The sequence below is a fragment of the Pleurodeles waltl genome, chromosome 2_1 (assembly GCF_031143425.1).
Source record: "Pleurodeles waltl isolate 20211129_DDA chromosome 2_1, aPleWal1.hap1.20221129, whole genome shotgun sequence".
NCBI classification, from domain to species: Eukaryota; Metazoa; Chordata; class Amphibia; order Caudata; family Salamandridae; genus Pleurodeles; species Pleurodeles waltl.
The window spans coordinates 728,867,603-728,879,892 of record NC_090438.1 but is presented as its reverse complement, the minus strand read 5'-3'; positions in this window follow the sequence as shown (position 1 = coordinate 728,879,892).

Sequence of the window (12,290 nt, the reverse complement as noted above, 5' to 3'; positions counted from 1 at the left end):
TGTGAGGCAGTGCAGAGTTTCTGCACTAAAGTTTCTCTGGGAGGGTTGGAGGGATGCTCCATGTTAACTAAAATGGTGCTCTTTTTCTCACCAATGTTAGTTATCCCACAGAGAGGTACTTCTACCTCAGGGAGTCCAGCTTTGCCAGCTGATGATTCCCTTGGAACAGGTGCCACCCCAGGAGAGGTTTCTCCCACCACCGGAATGGTATCCTGAATGGTAGGGTGGTTAGGGGATACTGTGATACCCTTTTTACCTGTTGCTGGAGAGGGATCCTGAGTTTTCAGGCCTTCTCTCCTTTGCTTTTTCATTTCACTTGAAATGAGAGGGAACAATTCCTCAGGGATGCCCAGCATGGCTGCATGGGCATAAAACTCTACATCAGCCCAACCTGAGGCATCTAGGTCATTACCTAAGAGACAGTCTACAGGTAAGCTAGGTGATACCACCACCTGCTTAGGGCCAGTAACTCCACCCCAACTAAACTGAATTATAGCTAAGGGAAGAAACTTAGTGGAGTTATGGACATCAATAATCTTATACTGTTGTCCAATGATGTGTTGTTCAGGAGGCACTAGGTTTTCAGTCACCAAAGTGAAACTGGCACCTGTGTCCCTGTAGGCCAAGGCCTCAACACCATTTATTGAAACTGTCTGCCTGTACTTATCCATTGTAAGGGGACAAGCAGCCAGTGTGGCAAGGCCAATGCCACTAGGTGTGACAGAAACTGTCTTGGGACTGATTACATCAGTTTCCACTATGGACCCATAAGTGAACCCAACTACACCCTTTGCTTGACTGTTGCCAGCAGTCCCACCACTAGTATCACTACTGCTAGGGGCACTAGAGCTTGATGTATTAGTGGTGGTAGGCTCAGGGGGTTTACCTGGACAGGACTTATCCCCTGGCCTATGGCCTCTGTTTTTACACACAAAGCACCAAGGCTTTTTAATGTGTGCAGGTTGGGAAGAAGAGGAAGAATTTGTTTTATCCCCACCCTCTGAAGAGTGTTTAAGATTTGAAGTGGGATCTTTGGTTTTACCCTTATCCCCATGCTTATCTTGAGATTTTTCACCATCTTTCTTCTTATTGCCATCTTTGTCACCCCCTGTATGAACTTTTCTGTTCACCCTTGTTCTGACCCATTTGTCTGCCTTCTTTCCCAATTCTTGGGGAGAGGTCAGATCAGAGTCTACCAGGTACTGGTGCAACAAATCAGACACACAATTATTAAGTATATGCTCTCTCAGGATTGTGTTATACAGGCTTTCATAATCAGTAACTTTACTGCCATGTAACCACCCCTCCAAGGCCTTCACTGAATGGTCAATGAAATCAACCCAGTCTTGTGAAGACTCCTTTTTGGTCTCTCTGAACTTTATCCTGTACTGTTCAGTGGTTAAGCCATAACCATCCAGGAGTGCATTCTTAAGAACTTGGAAATTGTTAGCATCATTTTCTTTTACAGTAAGGAGCCTATCCCTACCTTTTCCAGTAAATGATAGCCATAGGATAGCAGCCCACTGCCTTTGAGGGACATCCTGTACAGCACAGGCCCTCTCAAGTGCAGCAAACCACTTGTTAATGTCATCCCCCTCCTTGTAAGGGGGAACTATCTTATGCAGATTCCTGGAATCATGCTCTTTTGCAGGATGACTATGGGGAATACTGCTGCTGCCACCATGGGTATCTAAACCCATCTTCTGTCTTTCCCTCTCTATTTCTAACGACTGTCTATCCAAATCCAGCTGTTGCTTCTTGAGCTTCAGTCTGGTTTGCTCCACTCTCAATCTATTGAGCTCCCTTTCTAACAATCTGTCATCAGGGTGGGTGGGAGGGACATTTCTAGATACAGAGGTATGATGGGAATGAACAGAAGGAGACCTGTCCCTTACAGAGGGCACCCTAACAGCTTGGCTACCAGTATAATGTGAGAGCACATCATCAGTATGATGTGATTCAACCTCTGTACCAACTATGCTAGACTGTCTAGTAATGGGCAGGCTGAGAAGTTTCTTTCCTGAACCTTTTCCTGGGGGAGTCCCTGGATCAGATTGAGAACCATTAGCTACTTTTTCTACAGATTGGGCACTTATGGCCTTATCTTGTACTCTAAGCATATTAATTAACAGTTCTAAAGAAGGATTCTTCCCTACACTCAAACCTCTCTCTATGCAGAGACTCCTTGCTCCTTTCCAGCTAAGGTGATCATATGCAAGTTTGGACAGTTCAACTTTTTGGCCTGTGCCAGACATTTTTAGAGAGAGTTAAAGTGATAGACAAAGAGAAAAAAAAGTTTTCAGAACTTTTTGGAAAGACAGAAAAAACTTTTTAAACTTTTAAGAACTTTTTGAAAGTTTAGAAGTACTTTTCAGCACTTAGAAAAGAGTGAAAAGAGGAAATGCAAAACTTTTTGGCTATGTGTATATACACTGACCTTGTTTTGTATATTTTTCTCTTATGAAAAGTACAATGACAAGAGTGGTAAGTAGTCTCAAGCACTTATCCCACCACTGCACAACCAATGTAGGAGGCTGGACTGGCTTGTAGTGAGTACCAAGGGGTACTTGCACCTTGCACCAGGCCCAGTTATCCCTTATTAGTGTATAGGGTGTCTAGCAGCTTAGGCTGATAGATAATGGTAGCTTAGCAGAGCAGCTTAGGCTGAACTAGGAGACGTGTGAAGCTACTACAGTACCACTTAGTGTCATATGCACAATATCATAAGAAAACACAATACACAGTTATACTAAAAATAAAGGTACTTTATTTTTATGACAATATGCCAAAGTATCTTAGAGTGTACCCTCAGTGAGAGGATAGGAAATATACACAAGATATATATACACAATAGCAAAAATATGCAGTATAGTCTTAGAAAACAGTGCAAACAATGTATAGTTACAATAGGATGCAATGGGGAAACATAGGGATAGGGGCAACACAAACCATATACTCCAGAAGTGGAATGCGAACCACGAATGGACCCCAAACCTATGTGACCTTGTAGAGGGTCGCTGGGACTATTAGAAAATAGTGAGAGTTAGCAAACTAACCCTCCCCAAGACCCTGAAAAGTGAGTGCAAAGTGCACTAAAGTTCCCCTAAGGACAAAATAGTCGTGTTAGAGGGAGAATGCAAGGAAAACACAAATCAGCAATGCAACAACGATGGATTCCTGTCTGAAGGTACCTGTGGAACAAGGGGACCAAGTCCAAAAGTCACAAGCAGCTCGGAGAGGGGCAGATGCCCAAGAAATGCCAGCGGTTGGTGCAAAGAAGCTCTTACTAGGCTGAAGAACTGTGAATACTGCAGGAACGACAAGGGCTAGAGACTTCCCCTTTGGAGGATGGATCCCCCACGCCTTGGAGAGTCGTGCAGAAGTGTTTTCCCGCCGGATGGACGCCAACAAGCCTTGCTACACGCAAATCGTGCGTTTGGCGTTTTTGGACGCTGCTGGGGCCCAGGAGGGACCAGGAGGTCGCAAATTGGACCTGCAGAGAGAGGGGACGTCGAGCAAGACAAGGAGCCCTCACTGAAGCAGGTAGCACCCGGAGAAGTGCCAGAAACAGGCACTACGAGGATGCGTGAAACGGTGCTCGCCGAAGTTGCACAAAGGAGTCCCACGTCGCCGGAGACCAACTTAGAAAGTCGTGCAATGCAGGTTAGAGTGCCGTGGACCCAGGCTTGGCTGTGCACGAAGGATTTCCGCCGGAAGTGCACAGGGGCCGGAGAAGCTTGCAAAGTCGCGGTTCCCAGCAATGCAGCCCAGCGAGGTGAGGCAAGGACTTACCTCCACCAAACTTGGGCTGAAGAGTCACTGGACTGTGGGGGTCACTTGGACGGTGTCGCTGGATTCGAGGGACCTCGCTCGTCGTGCTGAGAGGAGACCCAAGGGACCGGAGATGCAGCTTTTTGGTGCCTGCGGTTGCAGGGGGAAGATTCCGTCGACCCACGGGAGATTTCTTCGGATCTTCTGGTGCAGAGAGGAGGCAGACTACCCCCACAGCATGCACAAGCAGGAAAACAGTCGAGAAGGCGGCAGGATCAGCGTTACAGAGTTGCAGTAGTCGTCTTTGCTACTATGTTGCAGGTTTGCAGGCTTCCAGCGCGGTCAGCGGTCGATTCCTTATCAGAAGGTGAAGAGGGAGATGCAGAGGAACTCGGCTGAGCTCATGCATTCGTTATCTAAAGTTTCCCCAGAGACAGAGACCCTAAATAGCCAGAAAAGAGGGTTTGGCTACCTAGGAGAGAGGAAAGGCTACTAACACCTGAAGGAGCCTATCACAAGGAGTCTCTGACGTCACCTGGTGGCACTGGCCACTCAGAGCAGTCCAGTGTGCCAGCAGCACCTCTGTTTCCAAGATGGCAGAGGTCTGGAGCACACTGGAGGAGCTCTGGACACCTCCCAGGGGAGGTGCAGGTCAGGGGAGTGGTCACTCCCCTTTCCTTTGTCCAGTTTCGCGCCAGAGCAGGGGCTAAGGGGTCCCTGAACCGGTGTAGACTGGCTTATGCAGAATTGGGCACATCTGTGCCCAACAAAGCATTTCCAGAGGCTGGGGGAGGCTACTCCTCCCCTGCCTTCACACCATTTTCCAAAGGGAGAGGGTGTCACACCCTCTCTCAGAGGAAGTTCTTTGTTCTGCCATCCTGGGCCAGGCCTGGCTGGACCCCAGGAGGGCAGCTGCCTGTCTGAGGGGTTGGCAGCAGCAGCAGCTGCAGTGAAACCCCAGGAAGGGCAGTTTGGCAGTACCAGGGTCTGTGCTACAGACCACTGGGATCATGGGATTGTGCCAACTATGCCAGGATGGCATAGAGGGGGCAATTCCATGATCATAGACATGTTACATGGCCATATTCGGAGTTACCATGGTGAAGCTACATATAGGTAGTGACCTATATGTAGTGCACGCGTGTAATGGTGTCCCCGCACTCACAAAGTTCAGGGAATTGGCTCTGAACAATGTGGGGGCACCTTGGCTAGTGCCAGGGTGCCCTCACACTAAGTAACTTTGCACCTAACCTTTACCAGGTAAAGGTTAGACATATAGGTGACTTATAAGTTACTTAAGTGCAGTGTAAAATGGCTGTGAAATAACGTGGACGTTATTTCACTCAGGCTGCTGTGGCAGGCCTGTGTAAGAATTGTCAGAGCTCCCTATGGGTGGCAAAAGAAATGCTGCAGCCCATAGGGATCTCCTGGAACCCCAATACCCTGGGTACCTCAGTACCATATACTAGGGAATTATAAGGGTGTTCCAGTAAGCCAATGTAAATTGGTAAAATTGGTCACTAGCCTGTTAGTGACAATTTGAAAGTAATGAGAGAGCATAACCACTGAGGTTCTGGTTAGCAGAGCCTCAGTGAGACAGTTAGGCACCACACAGGGAACATATACATGCACACCTATGAGCACTGGGGCCCTGTGTGACAGGGTCCCAGTGACACATACATATAGGCCACAAACCTATGAGCACTGGGGTCCTGACTAGCAGGATCCCAGTGACACATAACAACCATACTGAAAACATAGTGTTTTCACTATGAGCACTGAGGCCTGGCTATCAGGATCCCAGTGAGACAGTGAAAACAGTGACAAACACCCTGACATACACTCACAAACAGGCCAAAAGTGGGGGTAACAAGGTTAGAAAGAGGCTACCTTCTCACATACCCGATAATTTTTTTTTTTAACCATCCCTGTGTTATTTCACTGTATTTGCATTAGAAACAATAACTATTTATGTAGTGCGTGCATTAATGTTTTATAGTTCAATGTTGAAATGTATGTCTCCACTACATCTAAGCTCATGTATTAGTAAGTCTGCATTTATTCTGATTATAACATGAAATCCTAGCTGAATCTATGAAACTGATATTCGTATAACTGTAGAAAATTAACATGCACACAGTATAATGTGAAATTAATTGCTGAACAATGTTCAAAGTTGGCTTTACTAGGTCTGAATTTCTTTAACATGAGAAACTCTTCTGCATTTTTTGCTAACATACCTTGCTGTTGTTTTACTAACAGAGAGTGTGAGAAGGTAGCCTCTTTCTAGCCTTGTTACCCCCACTTTTGGCCTGTTTGTGAGTGTATGTCAGGGTGTTTGTCACTGTTTTCACTGTCTCACTGGGATCCTGATAGCCAGGCCTCAGTGCTCATAGTGAAAACACCATGTTTTCAGTATGGTTGTTATGTGTCACTGGGATCCTGCTGGTCAGGACCCCAGTGCTCATAGGTTTGTGGCCTATATGTATGTGTCACTGGGACCCTGTCACACAAGGCCCCAGTGCTCATAGGTGTGCATGTGTATGTTCCCTGTGTGGTGCCTAACTGTCTCACTGAGGCTCTGCTAACCAGAACCTCAGTGGTTATGCTCTCTCATTACTTTTAAATTGTCACTAACGGGCTAGTGACCAATTTTACCAATTCACATTGGCTTACTGGAACACCCTTATAATTCCCTAGTATATGGTACTGAGGTACCCAGGGTACTGGGGTTCCAGGAGATCCCTATGGGCTGCAGCATTTCTTTTGCCACCCATAGGGAGCTCTGACAATTCTTACACAGGCCTGCCACTGCAGCCTGAGTGAAATAACGTCCACGTTATTTCACAGCCATTTTACACTGCACTTAAGTAACTTATAAGTCACCTATATGTCTAACCTTTACCTGGTAAAGGTTAGGTGCAAAGTTACTTAGTGTGAGGGCACCCTGGCACTAGCCAAGGTGCCCCCACATTGTTCAGAGCCAATTCACTGAACTTTGTGAGTGCGGGGACACCATTACACGCGTGCACTACATATAGGTCACTACCTATATGTAGCTTCACCATGGTAACTCCGAATATGGCCATGTAACATGTCTATGATCATGGAATTGCCCCCTCTATGCCATCCTGGCATTGTTGGTACAATTCCATGATCCCAGTGGTCTGTAGCACAGACCCTGGTACTGCCAGACTGCCCTTCCTGGGGTTTCACTGCAGCTGCTGCTGCTGCCAACCCCTCAGACAGGCAGCTGCCCTCCTGGGGTCCAGCCAGGCCTGGCCCAGGATGGCAGAACAAAGAACTTCCTCTGAGAGAGGGTGTGACACCCTCTCCCTTTGGAAAATGGTGTGAAGGCAGGGGAGGAGTAGCCTCCCCCAGCCTCTGGAAATGCTTTGTTGGGCACAGAGGTGCCCAATTCTGCATAAGCCAGTCTACACCGGTTCAGGGACCCCTTAGCCCCTGCTCTGGCGCGAAACTGGACAAAGGAAAGGGGAGTGACCACTCCCCTGACCTGCACCTCCCCTGGGAGGTGTCCAGAGCTCCTCCAGTGTGCTCCAGACCTCTGCCATCTTGGAAACAGAGGTGCTGCTGGCACACTGGACTGCTCTGAGTGGCCAGTGCCACCAGGTGACGTCAGAGACTCCTTGTGATAGGCTCCTTCAGGTGTTAGTAGCCTTTCCTCTCTCCTAGGTAGCCAAACCCTCTTTTCTGGCTATTTAGGGTCTCTGTCTCTGGGGAAACTTCAGATAACGAATGCATGAGCTCAGCCGAGTTCCTCTGCATCTCCCTCTTCACCTTCTGATAAGGAATCGACCGCTGACCGCGCTGGAAGCCTGCAAACCTGCAACATAGTAGCAAAGACGACTACTGCAACTCTGTAACGCTGATCCTGCCGCCTTCTCGACTGTTTTCCTGCTTGTGCATGCTGTGGGGGTAGTCTGCCTCCTCTCTGCACCAGAAGCTCCGAAGAAATCTCCCGTGGGTCGACGGAATCTTCCCCCTGCAACCGCAGGCACCAAAAAGCTGCATTACCGGTCCCTTGGGTCTCCTCTCAGCACGACGAGCGAGGTCCCTCGAATCCAGCGACACCGTCCAAGTGACCCCCACAGTCCAGTGACTCTTCAGCCCAAGTTTGGTGGAGGTAAGTCCTTGCCTCACCTCGCTGGGCTGCATTGCTGGGAACCGCGACTTTGCAAGCTTCTCCGGCCCCTGTGCACTTCCGGCGGAAATCCTGTGTGCACAGCCAAGCCTGGGTCCACGGCACTCTAACCTGCATTGCACGACTTTCTAAGTTGGTCTCCGGCGACGTGGGACTCCTTTGTGCAACTTCGGCGAGCACCGTTTCACGCATCCTCGTAGTGCCTGTTTCTGGCACTTCTCCGGGTGCTACCTGCTTCAGTGAGGGCTCTTTGTCTTGCTCGACGTCCCCTCTCTCTGCAGGTCCAATTTGCGACCTTCTGGTCCCTCCTGGGCCCCAGCAGCGTCCAAAAACGCCAAACGCACGATTTGCGTGTAGCAAGGCTTGTTGGCGTCCATCCGGCGGGAAAACACTTCTGCACGACTCTCCAAGGCGTGGGGGATCCATCCTCCAAAGGGGAAGTCTCTAGCCCTTGTCGTTCCTGCAGTATTCACAGTTCTTCAGCCTAGTAAGAGCTTCTTTGCACCAACCGCTGGCATTTCTTGGGCATCTGCCCATCTCCGAGCTGCTTGTGACTTTTGGACTTGGTCCCCTTGTTCCACAGGTACCTTCAGACAGGAATCCATCGTTGTTGCATTGCTGATTTGTGTTTTCCTTGCATTCTCCCTCTAACACGACTATTTTGTCCTTAGGGGAACTTTGGTGCACTTTGCACTCACTTTTCAGGGTCTTGGGGAGGGTTATTTTTCTAACTCTCACTATTTTCTAATAGTCCCAGCGACCCTCTACAAGGTCACATAGGTTTGGGGTCCATTCGTGGTTCACATTCCACTTTTGGAGTATATGGTTTGTGTTGCCCCTATCCCTATGTTTCCCCATTGCATCCTATTGTAACTATACATTGTTTGCACTGTTTTCTAAGACTACACTGCATATTTTTGCTATTGTGTATATATATCTTGTGTATATTTCCTATCCTCTTACTGAGGGTACACTCTAAGATACTTTGGCATATTGTCATAAAAATAAAGTACCTTTATTTTTAGTATAACTGTGTATTGTGTTTTCTTATGATATTGTGCATATGACACTAAGTGGTACTGTAGTAGCTTCACACGTCTCCTAGTTCAGTCTAAGCTGCTCTGCTAAGCTACCATTATCTATCAGCCTAAGCTGCTAGACACCCTATACACTAATAAGGGATAACTGGGCCTGGTGCAAGGTGCAAGTACCCCTTGGTACTCACTACAAGCCAGTCCAGCCTCCTACATTGGTTGTGCAGCGGTGGGATAAGTGCTTTGAGACTACTTACCACTCTTGTCATTGTACTTTTCATAAGAGAAAAATATACAAAACAAGGTCAGTGTATATACACATAGCCAAAAAGTTTTGCATTTCCTCTTTTCACTCTTTTCTAAGTGCTGAAAAGTACTTCTAAACTTTCAAAAAGTTCTTAAAAGTTTAAAAAGTTTTTTCTGTCTTTCCAAAAAGTTCTGAAAACTTTTTTCTCTTTGTCTATCACTTTAACTCTCTCTAAAAATGTCTGGCACAGGCCAAAAAGTTGAACTGTCCAAACTTGCATATGATCACCTTAGCTGGAAAGGAGCAAGGAGTCTCTGCATAGAGAGAGGTTTGAGTGTAGGGAAGAATCCTTCCTTAGAACTGTTAATTAATATGCTTAGAGTACAGGATAAGGCCATAAATGCCCAATCTGTAGAAAAAGTAGCTAATGGTTCTCAATCTGATCCAGGGACTCCCCCAGGAAAAGGTTCAGGAAAGAAACTTCTCAGCCTGCCCATTACTAGACAGTCTAGCATAGTTGGTACAGAGGTTGAATCACATCATACTGATGATGTGCTCTCACATTATGCTGGTAGCCAAGCTGTTAGGGTGCCCTTGGTAAGGGACAGGTCTCCTTCTGTTCATTCCCATCATACCTCTGTATCTAGAAATGTCCCTCCCACCCACCCTGATGACAGATTGTTAGAAAGGGAGCTCAATAGATTGAGAGTGGAACAAACCAGACTGAAGCTCAAGAAGCAACAGCTGGATTTGGATAGACAGTCTTTAGAAATAGAGAGGGAAAGACAGAAGATGGGTTTAGATACCCATGGTGGCAGCAGCAGTATTCCCCATAGTCATCCTGCAAAAGAGCATGATTCCAGGAATCTGCATAAGATAGTTCCCCCTTACAAGGAGGGGGATGACATTAACAAGTGGTTTGCTGCACTTGAGAGGGCCTGTGCTGTACAGGATGTCCCTCAAAAGCAGTGGGCTGCTATCCTATGGCTATCATTTAGTGGAAAAGGTAGGGATAGGCTCCTTACTGTGAAAGAAAATGATGCCAATAATTTTACAGTTCTTAAGAATGCACTCCTGGATGGTTATGGCTTAACCACTGAACAGTACAGGATAAAGTTCAGAGAGACCAAAAAGGAGTCTTCACAAGACTGGGTTGATTTCATTGACCATTCAGTGAAGGCCTTGGAGGGGTGGTTACATGGCAGTAAAGTTACTGATTATGAAAGCCTGTATAACACAATCCTGAGAGAGCATATACTTAATAATTGTGTGTCTGATTTGTTGCACCAGTACCTGGTAGACTCTGATCTGACCTCTCCCCAAGAATTGGGAAAGAAGGCAGACAAATGGGTCAGAACAAGGGTGAACAGAAAAGTTCATACAGGGGGTGACAAAGATGGCAATAAGAAGAAAGATGGTGAAAAATCTCAAGATAAGCATGGGGATAAGGGTAAAACCAAAGATCCCACTTTAAATCTTAAACACTCTTCAGAGGGTGGGGATAAAACAAATTCTTCCTCTTCTTCCCAACCTGCACACATTAAAAAGCCTTGGTGCTTTGTGTGTAAAAACAGAGGCCATAGGCCAGGGGATAAGTCCTGTCCAGGTAAACCCCCTGAGCCTACCACCACTAATACATCAAGCTCTAGTGCCCCTAGCAGTAGTGGTACTAGTGGTGGGACTGCTGGCAACAGTCAAGCAAAGGGTGTAGTTGGGTTCACTTATGGGTCCATAGTGGAAACTGATGTAATCAGTCCCAAGACAGTTTCTGTCACACCTAGTGGCATTGGCCTTGCCACACTGGCTGCTTGTCCCCTTACAATGGATAAGTACAGGCAGACAGTTTCAATAAATGGTGTTGAGGCCTTGGCCTACAGGGACACAGGTGCCAGTTTCACTTTGGTGACTGAAAACCTAGTGCCTCCTGAACAACACATCATTGGACAACAGTATAAGATTATTGATGTCCATAACTCCACTAAGTTTCTTCCCTTAGCTATAATTCAGTTTAGTTGGGGTGGAGTTACTGGCCCTAAGCAGGTGGTGATATCACCTAGCTTACCTGTAGACTGTCTCTTAGGTAATGACCTAGAGGCCTCAGGTTGGGCTGATGTAGAGTTTTATGCCCATGCAGCCATGCTGGGCATCCCTGAGGAATTGTTCCCTCTCATTTCAAGTGAAATGAAAAAGCAAAGGAGAGAAGGCCTGAAAACTCAGGATCCCTCTCCATCAACAGGTAAAAAGGGTATCACAGTATCCCCTAACCACCCTACCATTCAGGATACTATTCCTGTGGTGGGAGAAACCTCTCCTGGGGTGGCACCTGTTCCAAGGGAATCATCAGTTGGCAAAACTGTACTCCCTGAGGTGGAAGTACCTCTCTGTGGGATAACTAACATTGGTGAGAAAAACAGCACCATTTTAGTTAACATGGAGCATCCCTCCAACCCTCCCAGAGAAACTTTAGTGCAGAAACCCTGCACTACCTCACAACACTTAGGACAGCATCCCTGCCCTAGTGTGGAGCTCATAGGACAGCATCCCTGCCCTGCTCCAACTCAAGAGAAACAGCATCCCTGTTCTCTCTTCCAGCCAGATGGACAAAGTTTTTGCCCAGCTATGGCTTTTCTGAGACAGCATCCCTGTCTGGCATTTCCATCACTACAAATAGGTTCAGTGGACAATTCCCACTGCTCTAAACTAAAACTTACTGATAGAAACTCTGAAAATACATCTTCACATTGTTGCTTAGCTAAAAAACTTCAAACAGGGTGGTTTACATCCCCACAGGGAAGTAACCATATAGTGGATGATAAAGGGAGTAAACAGTCTATTGCAGAGCTACTCTCTACTTATCACCACTTAGACAATAAAGTCTCAACTGGCCAAGGTTAGCCTTATTGTCCTTCGTTTGGGGGGGGGTTGTGTGAGAAGGTAGCCTCTTTCTAGCCTTGTTACCCCCACTTTTGGCCTGTTTGTGAGTGTATGTCAGGGTGTTTGTCACTGTTTTCACTGTCTCACTGGGATCCTGATAGCCAGGCCTCAGTGCTCATAGTGAAAACACCATGTTTTCAGT